The following is a 17092-nucleotide window of genomic DNA, read 5'->3' as shown; positions in this document are numbered from 1 at the left end:
ATTCTCTTTCTGATAGCAGTCTCATAAGAAGGAGGGCAGGGGCTGGAGGAGGCTGGGAGTAGGGGCAAACAAAAACAAGGACTCTGGTGCCGAGACCAGAGTTTGGCTGAGCAGGTCACTTTGCCTGCTTCGCTCCTACGCAGATGCACACACTCATCCCACTTTTATATAGTTGAAACTATTTTAAAATAGCAAGTGTAACCATGAAGGGGAAGTATGCATTATAAGGTGTGTGTGGAAAGGAGGGTTGCTGTCTCGCTCCCCACTTTGTGAAATACTAAGAATAATAACAACAATAATTACTGAGTATTAACCATAAATCAGAAACTCTGACCAACCTCAACTCAGATATGGAACATCACCTTGGCTCCTTGACTCCTCCTAAATGACACTTATAATGGGAAGTTGTGTAAAATAAGTATTTACTAACATTTTGGGGGTCACAGTGAAGAAAGATTACATCAAAGTAAAGTTAATCCTTATCATTCATGGATTCCACATTTGTGAATTCACTCACTCACTAAAATGTATTTGTAACCCCCAAATCAGTACTCACATTGCTTTCGTGTTCATTTGTAGACATGTCCAGCGTGGCAAAAAATTCGAGTCACCTGGCTTGCACATTCCCAGCTGAAGTAAAACAAGGCAACTCATTGCCTTCTTGTTTCAGCTCTCATACTGTAAACAAGTGTCCTTTTTACGGTCTAGTTATTGCCACATTTTTCACATTTTTGTGCTTTTTCTTGGTGGTTTCATTGTTTAAAATGGCCTCAAGTGTAGTACTGAAGTGTTGTTAAGTGTTCCTAAGTGCAAGAACGCTGTGATGTGCCTTATGGAGAAAATGTGCGTATAGATAAGCTTCCTTCAATCATGAGTTATCCTGCTGTTGGCCATGAGTTCAATGTTAACGAATCAACAATGTATTCCATATAAGGTGTCTTTAAACAGAAACACCCATAAAACAAAGTTATATACTCATCAGTTGATGAAAATGTTGTGACCGAAGGCTCCCAGGAACCTAACCTTGTCCTTCTCCTAAGAGCAATGGTTCAGAATTGATTATTTCAGGGATCATGGCAGTTTTATAGACCATCTATGACAAATAAGGAGAATCTACTGAGTAACAGAGCAAAGAATTTAAGACTAGCTATTAAACAATTCAGTTATTAAAAGTATCTCCAGGGGCCGGCCCTGTGGCCTAATGGTTAAGTTCAGTGCACTCCACTTTGGCAGCCCTGGTTCATGGGTTCGGATCCCAGGTATACACCTACACCACTCGTCAGCCATGCTGTGGCGGCAACCCGCATATAAAATAGAGGAAGACTGACACAGATGTTAGCTCAGGGCTAATCTTCCTCAAGCAAAAAAAGAGGAGACAGATGTTAGCTCAGGGCTAATCTTTCTCAGCAAAAACAACAACAACAAGAAAGTATCTCCATCATTGAGATCAGTCCTGGTAGACTAGTGGTTAAGTTTGGCATGCTCCGCTTCGGTGGCCCCGATTCATTTTCCAGGAAAGACTTACACCACTCTGTTAGTGGCTATGCTGTGCTGGTGGCTCACATGCTAAAAAATAGAAGATTGTCATGGATGTTAGCTCAGGACAAATCTTCCTCAGGAAAAAAAAAAAAAAGTATCTCCATCATATATACCATGGGGAACTTCTGGGTGATTGTCTTTTCTCTTCAGCTTTCAAACTCCAGCTATTTTCCTGGGCTTTCTCTCCAGCCTCTCATCCTACTCCCCATTCCCTATCCTGGGACCTGCTATCCTCCTTCTGAGCATTTCCCTGGAAACTTAAACCTGAACTTGTGAGGCAGAGCAGCTTGTCTCTCTCTGCCTCACTCAGTCCTCAAGCCATGCTCTGTGGGGTCTTTTTACAATAAAATGGCCCATTAAGGCACTGAACAAAACAAAGACAGATTTTCCCCAGACAAATTCTTTTGCCGATTTTGAAATTAATCTTTTGTTCCAAACACGTACACGCATGTGTTTATTTTCTGATGCTTATTTGATGAGCCAATTGATGGTACTGTAGGCACAATTGCACCTTGCGTTTAGCTTGGAAATAAACTTTCAAGAAACACATTTGGCCAACTTTCTACTTTTGCCAGTGAGAAGAGTAAAGGCGATGCTGGTGGTAAGAACTAGAGAGTCCTAATTTTTACATCAACACCTATTTTTAAAGGAGGCAGATGGAGGTGATTTAGACAAATCTCAACTCCATTTCTGCCCAGGGGAGGAGCTGATTGGATAATTTTTTGTTTTTCTAAACTAGTCTTGTCACCTAAGAAAAAATCGACAGTCCCCCATCAGGGCCCCTTTATGTCATCACCCAATCACTCCTGCCTCCGTAAGAAAAACTGGAGCAGGACTCCAATCTGCTGTACAGACATGACCTCACAGGGTCTCAGATATAGGGCCTCATTTTATGTTAAATGATATTTTTTTTCCTTTTTTGTCTTGCCACACAAGAAATCTGCTTTTAGAATGCATGGGAGAGACTGTCTGCTACTTCTTATTAGTGTAAGTTCTAAGAGACCTGAGAAAACATGATTACAGCCATTGTTTAAACAAAGAAAAACATCAGATCTAAAAACAGTAAATGCAATGGCTTGGACCATGTTAACTGCTTTAAAAAAATGTCAAAAGAGGGTGAAGAGAATTGATTAGTAAGATCGCTGCTAAAAATATTTTAAATGAAAGATGTACTAATATATACAGCCTATGGCTTCCTAAATTTTTAATTCAGCTTTCCCTGCTTTTAGTTCTGTAGCTGATAGAGTTTCCCTAACTATGCTTTCTCAATTATGAAGGGAAGAAGTTTGGGATTGGTTGAGGTCCGTGTGTAAAACAGGATTATTGTAGATGATAAATCAGAAGTCTATGAATTTTTCTGCTATTTTGCAGCAATCTTGCTAGGGAGGAAAATACACATTTTTCTACAATTTTTTTATTAGTTTTTATTTTGAAAATAAATTCCTTGACATTTAAGAATTGCAAAAAATTCCTAAGAGAAGAATCACAGACTAGAAATAGATTGTGCAGCACTTAGAACTCAGCAAGGCACTATGAAAGATAGTGTAATAGGATACATAAGGGTTTGCTAATTGGACTGGGAATTCATGAGGGAGAAGAGTTGATAACTCTGAAGTGATCTGAGAGAGAATAACATGTCAGCGTTAGAACAAGATGAAAATATGAGTCAGCATAAAATAATTCTGGAGATCATCAGTTGTGAATATACTTATATGGGATGCTATTTTTGGCAACAGTTGCTATTATTTTACTTAAATATTTATAAATTGTTTCAAAAATCTTTTATCAACTGTCTGGAATGAGTGTACAGTGTGAGTATTTAGTGTGGGCATATTTATGTATAAGAGTGTGTATATGATAAGAAAAACAGCCATGTGTCTTCATTCAAAATAAACACCCCAGATTCTGGCTGGATTTTAAAATAAATTCTAGCACTTTAAAAATACGCTAGGAGGGCCGGCCCCATGGCTTAGCGGTTAAGTGTGCGCGCTCCACTGCTGGCGGCCTGGGTTCGGATCCTGGGTGCGCACCGACGCACTGCTTCTCCAGCCATGCTGAGGCTGCGTCCCACATACAGCAACTAGAAGAATGTGCAGCTATGACATACAACTATCTACTGGGGCTTTGGGGGAAAAATAAATAAAATTATAAAGAAAAAACAAGATCTGACCCTAACTACAATCAAATAGAGAGTGCTACTAAACATTTCAAAAAAATAAAAATAAAATAAAATGAATTCAATTCCAAATAATAAAATGAGTTAAATTCCAAATTCAACTTCAAGATTTAAAAAAAAAAAAAAAAAAACGCTAGGAATGGAGTTCTAGATCAAAATGGTGTTAGCTGGTAGCTCTGTGTTCAATATCATCTAACTTCTCAATAAATTAAACAGGAATACCAAAAAAGAGATGAAATGTAGAATGATATTGCACTTTATACCACCATTGACTCAGAGTTACCAGTCAGTACCACCCAGAAAATTGGTCATAAGTCTTTACCTCAATGACTGAACACAGCTAGACTACTATTCCATCTGCCTACAAACCTCTCCGCTCTGACATCTTCCTACAGTCAGAGCAAATGCCAGATATCATTTGGGTAGAAAGTACAGGCAAGAAACTTTCATCTGAGCATTGTACATGAGATAGGCAACCACCATGAGAAACCATTACAGATATGTGCAGACATAGGAAGAAAGTTGATAGCCAGGGCAATTATGCTTGTCCATGCATTCCATCAGTTCATAGTACCAGACAGGTGGACATCAGGCATAGGGAGAGATGTCAACTTAATTGAAGAGAGACACATTAGCTGAAAGCCTATGAATTATGTTGGAAACTGTGCACATAAATTAGCCTGCAGCTGTAGATCTGAAATTAGACTATTACATAAGCAGAGTAAAAGCAGGGCCAAGGGCAATTCACACACCCAATGTCTAGAAAGAGTTCACCATCCTTAAGAGTCATTCATGAAACAAATGTCTGTTGAATCTCTATTGTATGCCAGACCCTGTTCTAGGCAGTGACTGAGTAAGGAGAAGAAAAATCAACATTTTTTTTTTTTGAGGAAGATTAGCCCTGAGCTAACATCTATTGCCAATCTTCCTCTTTTTTTTTTTTCTTTTTTCTTCCCAAAACCCCCAGTACATAGTTGTATATCCTAGTTGTAGGTCCTTCTAGTTCTTCTATGTAGGATGTCCCCTCAGCATGGCTTGACGAACGGTGAGTATCTTCGTGCCCAGAATCCAAACCGGCAAACCCCAGGCTGCCGAAGCAGAATGCATGAACTTAACTGCTGTGCTACCAGGCTGGCCCCAACATTATTTTTAAGTACTGCAAAACAAAGTAAAAAGAACAAGGTGATAAAGACTCAGAAGAAAAGCATAAACCTAGGAAATATCTACTGCAAGATTCAGAATAAAATTTCAGAAAAATAATTGGCATATTCAGAAGAGTGCAAGGGGAAATAACCTCAATAAATAGGAGCAAAAAAATCTAAAATCAAGAGAATAATATGAGATAATAAAGGTCACAAAATAAGAAAGTATTATAGACTGCAGAGAAAAAAAGAAAAAACAGTGAAAACCGTTGAAAGTCAGCAGATACACAAAATAGAGAATGGCAAATCACCATTTGAATAATAGTATTTAAAAGGAAGAGATCAGAACTGTTACATAACCAGAAATATTACATAAAGCAATAGTCAAATATATCATCTAACACAACATTTTCTGAGCTGAAGAAAGACCTGAAGATTAAATGAACTCACTACATTCCAGGTAAAAATTATTGAAAATTGGCCCAGACTTCTTGGCAAAACTTTGAATTACAAAAATAAAGAAAAAAATTTTTATTAGCAAGAAGGAAAATCAGTTTCCTGTGATAGAACACAAATCAGTGTAGCCTCAGGCATCTCTACTATCAAATTCTAGATGACAGTGAAGCCATATCTATAGATTTTTGAAGGAAAAATGTTATAACCTAAGAATTTTATACCTAGCTAAGTTGGCTTTCATGTATGATCTACAGAGAAATTTTCAAGGAGTCAGCAGTTCAAAAAATTATGACGTATCATTTTTCTTAAAAATAATTAGTTGAAGACATACTACAACCATTTAAGAGTTGAAACAAAATTAAGTGATTAAGTTTTGAGATGTGATAACATAATAATTAAAACAGAGATGCCAAGTAGAGGAAACAATAAAAACAAGAGCAGAAATTAATGAAATTGAAAAGAGAGAAACAATAAAGAACATCAAGAAAACCAAAGGCTGAGCCTTTGAAACATTAATTATAATTATTGGTAAACTTATAGACAGATTGACAAAGGAAAAAATAGAGAAGATACTAATTGCCAACATGAGAAATGAAAGAGGGACTATCAATATGGATCCCAGAGACATTAAAAGAATAATGTGAAAATACTATACAAACCCTATGAATAAATATTCAACAACTTAGATGAAATGGATCAATTCCTTGAAAATTACAAACTACCAAAACTTACCCACAAAAAAATAGATAATCTGACTAGCCCTTTATCTTTTAAAGAAATTGAAAATTTAGTTTAAACCTTCTCCAAAAAGAAAGCTCTAGGCCCACATGGTTTCATTGGTAAATTCTAACAAACATTTAAAGAAGTAGTAACAGATATCCTACACTATGTCTTCTAGAAGATAGAAGAGGAAAAAACAGCTCCCAAATCATTTCATGGAGCCAGCATTGACCTGATACCAAACCAGACAAAAATATTACAAGAAAAAAAAATAACTAAGGACTTACATCCCTTATAAAATACAAACATAAAAATCTTAAGGATTTTTAGACCCACATAAATACGGTCAATTTATTTTTGATAACTGATAGTCTTTTCAATAAATCCTGTTGGAACAATTGAACATCCATATGCAAAACAAAAGAACCTCAAACTCTACCTCACACTTTACACAAACATTAACTCAATCAATCCTAGATCTAAATGTAATATGAAAAATCATAAAACTTTTAGAAGAAAACATAGGAGAAAAATTTTTGTGAACTTGGGTTAATCAAAGAATTCTTGGATATAAGACCAACAACATGATATGGAATTTTTTTTAAATGATAAATTGGACTTTATTAAAATTAAAATCTTTTCCTCTGTATACAACAATGTTAACAGAATTAAAAGAAATATTTGAAAATCAAATTTCTGACAAAGGAATTGTATCCAAACTATATAAAGAACTCTCAAAACCAAACAATGAGAAAACAAACTATTCAATTTTTTAAAATGGTCAAAGGTTTGAACAGACATTTAACCAAAGAAGGTGCACAGATGTCAAATAAACACGTTAAGATGCTTAATTAACATCATTAGCCATTAGTAAAATGCAAATAAAACCACAATGAGCTACTTCTACACACCTATTAGAATGGCTAAATTAAAAAAAAACAAAACCTGACAATAACAAATGCTGACAGGGATGCAAAGTAACAGGAACTCTCATTCGTTGCTGGTGGGAATGAAAAATGGTACAGCGTCCTTGGAAGGCAGTTTAGCAGTTTTTTTATAAAGTTAAACATACACTTGCTATATGGGTCAGCGGTCGCATTCCTAAGTGTTTACCAGACAGAAATGAAAACTGTCCACACAAAAACCTAATTAGGAACGTTGATAACAGCTTTATTCATAACAGACAAAAACAGGAAACAATCCAAATGTCCTTCAATGAGTGAACAGATAAACAAACTGGTACATTCATAAATGTGAACACCTCTCAGCAATTAAAAGGAATGAAGTACTGATACATGCAGCAACTTGGAAAAATCTCAAAGGAATAATGCCGACCTAAAGAAACCAGTCTCAAAAGGCTACATACTGTATGATTCTGTTTATACGACATCTGGAAAAGGCAAAACTATAGGCATGGGGAAGAATCAGTGGTTGCCAGGGGTTAGAGGTGGGGTAGGGTTTGACTACAAAGGGGAACATGAGTAAATTTTTTTAGGTGATATGACTATTTCGTATCCTGATTGTGATGATGGTTACACAAAGCTATACATTTGTTAAAAATCATAGAACTGTACCCCCAAAAAAGTTAATTTTATAGTATTGTTAATTTTTTTAATGTTAAAAATTAAAAGACCAGCAAGTGCTATGCAAATAAATTAATAAATAAAATTTATTTATTACCCAAGTTTAGTCTAGAATGCAAGGATGTTTCAATGTTAGGTCATCTCTAAATGTAATCCATTTATATTAATAGAAAAAAGTGGCAAATGTTCAAAATGTATGATAAAATTTAAAACTCATTCCTAATAAAATTGTTAATAAATGTAATTCTTAAAAATAGCAATAGATTTCCTCAAAGAGATAAGGAATATCTACCTAAAATCCATAGCAAACATTTTACATAACAGTGGACAAGAGATATTTCTCTTAAAATTAGAAGACAGTAGTGCTCACTCTTACGAATATTACTAATGTTGTACTCAAAATTATAGCCTGTGGAAAGAGGAGTCCTCTGGAATCAGATGCCGAGTCAGGACGCGGGCTGTGCGATGTTGATAGGGGTGAGTACCTGTGAAGGAAAGGAGGAGCGAGAAGGACTGTACAGAGGATGAAGTACAGGGCCACTCGGTGCCCACAAACCTCAGGCTGGCCTGGAGGAGCAAGTGGTGCCCATGGAGCGTCCCTCATGGGCTGAAATGGACGGTCACGCTCCACCTCGATTGGTTACCTATTATGGGCTGCTCCAGAAAGGTTTTTCTCCTAGCAAGCTGGTTCCCTGCAGCTGAGACTGACCTTGGAGGAGCCAGCAGCTGGAGGCTCTTTGCTGCCCACTCCCTGTGGCTGTGCAGCTCCTTTCCCTGCAGGGACATCTGCATGGTGGGTTCTGAGGCTATGGCAGGGGTCATCCCACTTCTTCGGTAGAGGGCCAAATAGGAACTATTTTAGGCTTTGCTGTCCAAGAGGCAACATGCAGGATATCATGGAGGCACTTATGTAACCATCATTTTGAAATGTAAAAACGATTCCCAGCTCGTGGGTCGTACAAAAACAGGTGGTGGCCGGATCAGGACTGTGGGCCATAGTTTGCCAACCTCTATTCTACAACACAGCCGGTGCAATAAGAGAAAAAAGAGAAAGAATCACAGAAATTGAAAAGAAGAGGAAAAATTATCATTATTTCTGATGTTATGATTGTCTTCTAGAAAAACCCAAGGGGTTAAGTATTCAACTTTTAGAATTCGGGAAAATGGGTTATAAAATACCTACAAATTATAAAATACCACAAAACAAGAACCTGGGTCCATTTAAAGCCAGTGGTTCTCAAATTTTAAAGTACACCACCTGGGAGGATTTTTTACACACAGATTCTGGAGCTCCCACCTCAGATTTTCTTATTCAAGAGTTCTGGGTTGCAGTCCAAGAATCTGTACTAAAGACCAGCCCCCCAGGTGATCCTAACATGAGTCTGCAGACTATAATTTAAGAAATTCTGTTTTAATCCTTCATATTAATCTCTTCTAACTTGGTGTTTCTTAACCTTTGGGAGTTTTAAATACCTATGAGAATTACATGGAAGTTATGGACATCCTCCCTCCCTCCCCACCCAAATTCATCTATATACCAAAGAGTGAAAGAAAAGCCTCTTACCGCAATGAAATCTTTAAAGGGTAGGTTTATAATGTGGCTTCACTTCAGGAAGGGACTTGGGCTAAAATACTGGGTTACATTTTCTTGAATTTTGAAAAACAATTAGGAGAAATTTGGGAGGGCAGTGAAGTGTAAATACAGGGAACCAGCCCACACAGTAGAGTTGAAGTCTTTTTGTGTGGACCAATTCGGGTCTTCAGGAGGCAGCTTTCTCTACCTTCTCTCCTCAACATCCCCCCTCCCACCACCATTCACAACCACAGTATCTGTGTCCCATCTTGTAGCTTGCAATTACCTTTCCAAGCTTCAGGTTCCTAGGGGCATGGTCAGCCTGTGGGCAAAAGGTCCAGGAGGAGGAAGTGACAAATATAACAGGAAATCTTAGTTGGGGGCAGAAAGTCAGGGGGAAGGTTTTGAATTTTATCTCAAAAATAACGGGGAAAATTTAAATGATGGGGAGATGGGGGACAGTAAAATGACAAAAGGAAAGTTTTCATGTCAATATAATGTCTTTTTAAATGAGTAAAAGGACATTGCATTTTTTTATGATTATTACTTGGGACTTCGTTCACATAATCTCACAGTTGACTGAACACTCCCCTCTGACCTCTCCCTCCTCCGGGACCAACTCAGGTTTAATTGAAGCTTTTGTCTCTATCTCTGCCTTTGACAGCTGGGAGATTAGCAAGGACTTGGCTAATTAGTATTTAACTGTTCGCTAATGTTCCAGTGGGTTTGTCGATCACAATCTAGTTTAAAATGGATTCAAAGTTTTCAAATTCTTGAGAAAAGATGCTGTGTCAGAACTGATTCAATTTAAGGATTAAAGGATTAAAGCAAGAATAAGATCTACCTTTATGATCTCTGTTCAGTCACATTCCCTAACAAAATGATATTTTGATTTGGAAATAATGCCACAGTGCTCTTTAGACTTAGGGGCTATGGAATGAGAGTAAAGAGTGAAGGAAGGGTCTCCACGGAGTCGTGAGATCTTACAGATCTCTGTTTAAAGTAACCCGCCAGTGACATGCTGCCATATGCTTCCCAGGTGGCTTAGGAGACACGCGAGGAGATAAGCCTCATTATGAGATATTTAGTCCCTGAAGTTTCCTAAAAGGTACCATTCAACCTGACTGCCTTTTATTCATTCAGGCAGTCAGTCATTCAATAAATATTTCCTTTTTTGTGCCAGGCAGTGAACTAGTGCTGAGAATACAGAGGTGGAAAGATCTGGCCCCTAAAGAAGCTGACATTTTAGCGGGAAGACAGGCATGTAAACAATCACCATGCTATATGCGACACCGTATCTTAACACGGTACAGCGTGGAACAACGGGAGCACAGACGAAGGACGACATATGTCACGAGACAGCTGTTTAGGAAAAACCTCAGAGGAGGTAGCACTTTGACTGGAAGAGTAGGATTTTCCCAGAGGAAAAATAGGGGCAGAGAATTCTAGGCAGAGGGAACAGCGTTTTCAAAAGCATAAAATAAAGTGTAAGACTTGAGAGAGAGGCAATAGTTAGATCATGGGTGTTTTATATGCCATATTAAGGAATTTAGATTTTTATTAGAGCAATATGCTCTAAAGTCAAGACATGCCATTTAACTAGCTGTGTGATCTTAATTACTCAAGCTTTCTGAAACCTGGGGTCTTCATCTGAAATAGGCGCAAATGTCCAAGTGCCAGCGCAGTGTCTCGCACATAGGAGGTGCTTGAATCCTATTGCATATAAAAGTAGCTCAAACAAAATAGATGTTTCCATCTCTTCCACATAAGAGTCCAGAGTCAGGCATTCCAGAACTGATATGGCAGCACCATAGCCTCCAGGGACCCAGGCTCCACGACCCTAGAATATGGATTCTATCTTCAGGATCGCCTCATGTCCGAGGTTGTTATCAGAGCTGCATTCATGTTCCAAGCAGCAAGAAGAAGGAAGAGCAAAAGGGAGAAGCTCCCAGCGAGACCAACTTGAAGCTTTAAGCAGGCTTCCTAAAAGCTCCACATGACCTTCCACTTTCATCACAGTGCCTTTCACACGGCCATACCTCGCTTCAGGAAGCCTGGCATATGGAGTCTTTGGGGGGAACACATTTCCAGACCAAATAAAACCAGGGTTTGCTATTAAGAAAGAAGGGGAAAATGGACATTGGGTGGCCACTGAAGGTCACTGCCATACTCCTCAACAAATATTGGTTTTATTCCATCTTTGGCAAGTCAGCACAGTTTAAAAGGAAAAAGTGAGTTTTGAAGTCAGACACACTTGAGTTCACATCCCAGATCTGCTACTCATTCACTATATGAACTTGGGGCAGTCACTTTAAACTCTCTGGGCTTCAGGTTTATCATCTATAAAATGAAAGCAATAATGCTGACTTCCCAGGTTGTAAAGTACCCGGCTATGGAGGGTACCCAGTAGATGAAGATTCTCTCCCTCCCTCCATTCCTCTCTTACAAACCCAGCAGACATGTAGGGCATCAGGTCCAAGTATGGCTTGTCAGTCAGCTGTGCTCTTCTGTCCTTGGGAGAGAGACACCAGAGTCAGGATCTTATGGGTGAGTCAAAACCGAAGTCAGATGGAGAGTCCAGGTTCAGCATCTGAAGGGGGAACGTAGAGAAGGAAGGTCAAGGTGTAAGTTAAGAGAATGCAAACCGGAGAAACAAGAACATAGCGAGAAGTTGTGGCAGAAAGAATCTAGAGACATTCCTGCCACTGGAGAAGCAGGTTGTGATGTCTCACAGGTTGAAGGAACTCTAATTTTGAAATATTAAGGGGGCACTATTAAGTAATAGATAATATTAAATGAAGTCTGGACTCTATGTGAAATGGACCTGATGTTAAATATAGTTTTTAGGTGCGTGATCTGTCCATGTAAGCTCCCTGGGATAGCATTGAGTGGCCCAAACACAGAAGCATCTAATAGTGGTTTCTAGGGCCTGGTGACCTTGAAGAAGTCTGCAAATAGCATGGACAACAAGCAATTTACTTCATGAACATTTTAGTCCCTGATATTTGGTTGCAAGGAACAGAAACCCACACAAAGTAATTCAAATAAAAGGGAAGTTTATGGAAAGGATACAATTGGCAATTTCATGGCCATCTGAGATCAGAATGGACTTGGACGGTCTCTTTGGGAGTCCACAAGGCCTGGAGCTTGTCAGCTAGGAAGGAGACTGTTGCCTTGTCTCTCATTTCTGCTTCTCTCTGCTTCCCTGCTTCATTTTCTATCTCTCTGGACACATTGCCTTTTCTGCTTACTCATAATTTGTGAGCTCTTTCTTAACCTTAACTCTACAAAGCATTTGATTGCCATGGTGATGACTCAAGCTCTGACTCCACAAGTCTTTTCAGTTCGAGTGTCCATATCTTACAGCTATGATTTCCAAGACTCTTAGTTAAATTCTAGAGGTTGAAAATGTTCTTAGGTCAGCCCAGCCTAAGGATTATTTCCCTGAGGCCAATGTCCACTCTAGTCTAATCAGCTGTGGCTACAGGGTAGGGAAGGGTCACACAGCTCTGTGGACAACCAAATCTTCTCCTGTTCTCCTAAATTCGTGATATGTATAAATAAGAGGAAGTTCAAGACTTAAGTTATAGTTGCATAGCTAAGATGTGCCACCCACCACTATGCCCTACCACAATCACCAGGACTGTTACCATCACTGTCATTGCTGCTGCTCCCACCACTACAACTCCCTCCATCACTACAACCACCCACAACACAATCACCACCACAACCACTGCTATCATCATCACCACCTCCATCCTCATCACCACTGTTATCATTACCACCACCCTTACCACCATCCCCACCACAACCATTTGCCACTATCACCATCATCACTATCACCATTACTACCAGTACTACCACTCCCTCCATCATTAAAACCATCCACACCATCACCACCATCACACAGCCACCACTGTAGTTTCTGCCACATACCTCCATCACGACTACCACCGTCACCCCCTCTATCTCTACCATCATCACTATCACTACCGTCACTGCCATTACCTGTAACAACCCAGGCGGGGAAACAAGGATTCTGCTGTGGATAACCTACTTTTAGGGGAAGGGGAGGTGGAAATAGAATAGGTGCCTATGAATTTTCCAACTACATCAATGCCAACAATTCTCCATAGTTATCTAGTCCTGAAAACTTAACAGTCATCTTGTCCTCCATATTCAATCAGTCACTAGTACCATAGATTCTTATTTCTAGTTTGCCCAGCTCTCTTCATACTTTTCCATTCCTGCTGCCATCATCCCTCATTTTACAAATGAATGATTACTGCTGTTTCCTAACTGGCCCTCTGCCTCCAGTCTATCTCCCTCCAAAGCTTATTTCACGTCCTGCCAAATGGATCTTTCTAAAATATTGATTTCATTGCTTTTTTACTCTGCTCAAAATGGCCAGATTTTCCCATTTAGAACTAAAAGCTCTAGATCCATATTAATTTTCATGTCTTATTTCCTGTGGCTCTCCCCCTACAACTCTGGGATCCTGCTAGGCTGACGAACTCATTATTCTTCAAACTAAACGCGCTCATACCCATCTCCACACTACCACTCAAACCTGTCCTCTACTTGGTCTGTCTTCTACAATCCTGTTTCTATACTAATTCTACTTATTTTTCGAAACTGGGCTTAAATCAAACATCTTCCATGGAATTTAAGGGATTCCTCTTACATTAAGGGATTCAGCTTCAAGATGAAAGATTAAATCCCCATGTTAGACTCTCCTTCCCCTGAACCCTCAGAAAAATGATGATAAAGAAACAAAAAGACATAAACTTATAACAGCAAGTGACTAGAAGGATACTCATCAACAGACAAGAGATTTTAACAAATTTCAAGATGATAGAAAGTAAATGCAGAAGCATCAGTGGCTTGAAGCAGAGCAGCAGAAATGGCGGCTCTGAGGAAGCTGCAGGAATCCAGGAGCAGCAGAACCATAGAACCTCTGGACTCAGAGTGAACACACATGAGAGTGGAAATAAGACGCTGGCTGAAAACCAGGGAATGGGTGAATGAACTGTAAAGAAAATAGTAAATACCTCCACCCTTGCACAAAGCTCAGGCAGGCGGGCATTTATCCCCAGCCAAAAAACAAGGACATTTATCTCAAAAAAAAATTAAAAAGTTACAATGTACTTGAGGTGAACTAAGGCAACTACAGAAGGTGTTAGTGCCTAAAAGTAAGACAGTGCTCATCCCTACTTTTGGGAGGCCTTCAGCATAACAGTTAGCTCCCCACCTGCTCACCTTAAGGAGATGCCTGCCAATACCAAGCCCACACCCGTATGCGGAGAATTCCTGATTCACCCTCCTAGTCCACACCCTTAAATATCAACACTCAAAGGCATCCAGACATTTTAAGAAAAACAGCAGTTTGAAAGAGAAAGTCCAAGAGAAATTGAGCAAGAACACAATTCAAGTTCGGTGATTTTTTTTTAATTGGGGTAACTAGTTCATAACACATAAATTTCAGGTATACATCATTATATTTCGATTTCTGTATAGACTACATCATGTTCAGCACCCAAAGTCTAATTACCATCTCTCACCGTATGTGTGCCCTTTTCAGTGATTTAAAAAAAAAATTCTAATAGTAGGCTTGGTGAGATTTGAGGAGCTATTTAATCCACAAATCAAGAATAGAAAACTATGCAAAGGAATGTTGAGGGTACAAGAAAGCAGTTTTGGAAATTAAAAATATGATTGGTGAAATAAAAATTCAACAGAAGTATTGAGAGAAAAATCTAGAAAACCTCTCAAAGCATAAAACTAAAAAGGCAAAGGATGAAAAATATGAGCAATAAAAAGAAGAGAAATAGAGCATCAAACCAGGAGGTCCAACATCGAACTAAGAGAAGTGCAAAATGAAGGACAACAAACAAATGCAGAGGAAACAATTGTCAAAGAAAAAAAACAAAGAAATTTTCCAGAGTTAAACATAGAAGTGAATTTCAAATTCAAAAGGTCTACGAAATACAAAATGAAATGAATGAGAAAAAACTCACACAATATATCATTGTCAAAAATAATTATTTTCATTTATAAAGTCAGGTAAGACTATATACCTTTTGAAATACATATACATATAGACACACATATAATATGTATATATACAATGCTTAGTATTTTAGTCATATATATCTTTAATAAAAATATAAATATATATAATACATGCCTTTAATGAAAATAAAACAAAGTTGATGGGAAAAGAAATGGAGGATCAATATAATATAATGCTAATATAAATTATGCCTCCAAATCACTCCACATGGAGTGAGCTGTTCTGATATCTAGTAGATTAACTCCTCAGCTTTGTTCTCCTTCAAGATTGTTTTGGCTATCTTTAGCGCCTTGCATTTCTTCATAAACTTGAGAACTAGCTTACAATTTCCACAAAGAAAAAATAAAAATGCTAGGATTTTGCTTGGGATTGCATTGAATCTACAGATCAGTTAGGCAGGAAGAGAGCTCACATTTTCCAATAATATTTAGTTTTCCAATCCATGAACATAGTACAGTTCCATTTATTTAGGTCTTCTCTAAATTCTTTCAATAATATTTTATAGTTTTTGGGTAATAGCCCTGAACATCTTACATTAGACATAATTCTAGGTATTTGGTGTTCTTTTTATTCTATTACAAATGATATATTTTTAAAATTTCATTTTCTAACAATCTATACAATTGACTTTTGTAATATTTTGTAATATTGGCATTGTATACCCACCCACCTTACTAAACTCACTGATTAATCCAAATCTATAGATTTTTTTGCATTTACTATAGTACACAGTAGTACAGCATCTGCTAATAATGGCTGTTTTAAATCATTCCACTTTTTTTTCCTTTTCTTGCTCATTACACTGGCTTGAACCTGTAGAATAATGTTGGATAGAGGTGAGAATAGTGACATTTTTGTCTCTTTTCCAATCTCAAGTGAAAAAATTGCAACATTTCATCATTAGATATGATTTTGCTGCAATTTTTTGTAGATACCATTTATCAGATTAAGGAAGTTTCTTTCTATTCTTAGGTTGCTAAGAGGTTTCATGTTTATGTGTTTTGTTGTTGTTTATCATGAAAGGGCAGTGAACTGGTAAAATACTTTTTTTTCTGTACTTGTTGAAATCATCATATGGTTTTCCTCTTTTATTATACTAATTGATTTAGGAATAATAAATTAATCTCACATTCCTGGAACAAATCCCATTTAGTTGGAATGTATTACCCTTTTATTTATTGCTGGATTCAGTTTGCTAATATTTAGTTATCATTGCCAATTTTTGCATCTATTTTATAGAACGAGATTGACCTATAATTTCCCTTTTTGTACTGTTTTTGTCCAATTTTGGTATTGAGGTCATGCTAGCCTCATAAAATGACTTGAGAAGTGTTGCCTCTTTTTTTCTTTGCCAGAAATGTCTGGGTTGATTGGTCTTATTTCTTCCTTAAATGTGTGGTAGAATTCTTCAGTTTTATTTGTGGAATATTTTAAATTATGCATTCAATTTCCTTAACAGTTATCAGATCACTCAGCAACTATGCTAGGACTATTTCAGTTATCTTCAGAATTTTTAATCTTGTCTTTAATTTTCTTTAACTTATTAGCTTATTCATCTTAGATACAAATTCCATATTTGATAATTCTGTTATCTGGATATCCTGTGGATTTGTTTCTATTATTGCTATTTCTCTTAGTTTTCATTTGTATTGTTCAGATATGCCTGGCTGTTTCTTACTGCATGCTGGATGTTATATATGAAAGATTGTCCAGATGATTTAACATCTAAAATGATGCTATCGTCCTCCAGAAAGGATGTTTTGTTTGCTTCTGGTACACAGCTCTGCTAGGGAAATCCCCCACCCCAGCACTTTCATCCAATCAAGGACT

Source organism: Ceratotherium simum, chromosome 1, assembly GCF_057802395.1.
Source record: "Ceratotherium simum simum isolate JZ-2026a chromosome 1, ASM5780239v1, whole genome shotgun sequence".
Classification (NCBI taxonomy): Eukaryota; Metazoa; Chordata; class Mammalia; order Perissodactyla; family Rhinocerotidae; genus Ceratotherium; species Ceratotherium simum.
Note: the sequence above shows the minus strand (reverse complement) of the source record.